Genomic DNA, 1,596 nt, shown 5'->3' with positions numbered 1-1,596 from the left:
TCCGTTGGAACTCTCATACGTTGCTGGTCGGAGCATAAAACCTTGGAGATATGGCTGGCGGCTGGTTATATAATTAAATCTGCATCTTACCCTATGACCAAACAATTCCACTCAGGCATTTATCCAAGAGAAATTAAAGCATGTTCACAAAAAGCTTCAAACAATAGTGTTAATAGTCCAGTTCGTAATAGCCCCAAATGGGAGCCAAACTAAATGTCCATAAACACTAAAATGACTAAACTATAGCATGTTTCTAAAAAAGAAGCAGATTTTATATTTTTTTGACAATTTGTGAGGAAGTGACAGGACAAACTTAGGCTTTGCTTGTTGTTTAATTGATAAATCACGTCCGACTCTTTGTGACCCCATGGACTATATAGCCTGCCAGGCTCTTCTGTCCACGGGATCTCCCAGGCAAGAATATTGGAGTTGGTTGCTATTTCCTTTTCCAAGACTTTGTTTAATTAGTGCTTAATTAATGAAGAATCTAAACAGATTTGGGGCTTGGCTTAGTGAATTAAGGAGGTAAAAAGGTTTGTTCACACAGGCTTCTTGGCCTGAATTCCTCATCTCTGGTGAAAAGGGTGTCCTTCTACCTCCAGAAACAGGGAGAGCACCTTTCACACGGGAGGTTTATTTCCTGCTTTCAGGGAGACAGAGAGAAGGGTCAAAGTGTCCCTTTTGTGCCAGCTTCTTCTTAAATAACTGTAATTCAAAGTAATATGCCATTGTGGCATATCTGGGGGCAGCCTGCCCTGGGCCCCAACAGTTTATACTATCCCTGGAAACCTGACAAAGCTTAATTCACATTGATTACCTCCCTTCTTTTCTCTATTTCTCCCCTTTCCTCCTCCTCTCCCTTTTCAGTGTATATCATGTTATACCTCCTTATCCAATAATGTTTACTCTTTAGAATTTTTAGTCCGTTCAAGGAATTGTCGAAAAACTTTGTCATCCCATATCAGTTTACCAAGTGTATTAGTTTTCTAGGGATGCCTTAACAAATTTCCACAGATTTAGTGGCTTAAAATAAGGGAAGATTATTCTCTTACAGTGTAGGGTGTCAGAGGTCTGAAGTTGAGGTGTCAGCAGGGACACACTCCCTCCAAAGGCTCTGGGGGACCGTGCATTGCCTGGCTCTTGTATCCGTTGGTGGCTCTGAACCTCCCTTGTCTTGTGGCCACATCTTCCCAGTCTCTGCCTCCGTGGTCACATTGCTTCTTCCTCTTCTCTGTCTCTCCTTTATGTGGCTTTCATAAGGATGCTTGTCATTGGATTTAGAGTCCACTCAAATAATCCAGGATGATGATCTCTTATCTCAAAATCCTTAATGACATTATCAAAGAACTTTTCACCAAATAAGTTCACATTCATAGATTCAGAGAATTAGGAAGTGGATATCCTATTTGGGGCAGGGGGAAGTGGATACCATTTAATCCATTACACTAAGAAAGAGAATTAGTCCCTTTTGAAAGCATCAGGCTTCAAATTTTCTTGCAACAAAATGGAAAGTTGTACTTTATTTAGCTTAACTTCCCAAAATTCCAAAATAATTCAGTACTAAGTATGGACATAGAAAAAATAATTAAGAGCAAT

This window comes from Odocoileus virginianus, chromosome 3 (genome assembly GCF_023699985.2).
Source record: "Odocoileus virginianus isolate 20LAN1187 ecotype Illinois chromosome 3, Ovbor_1.2, whole genome shotgun sequence".
Classification (NCBI taxonomy): domain Eukaryota; kingdom Metazoa; phylum Chordata; class Mammalia; order Artiodactyla; family Cervidae; genus Odocoileus; species Odocoileus virginianus.
This window is presented reverse-complemented; position numbering follows the sequence as displayed.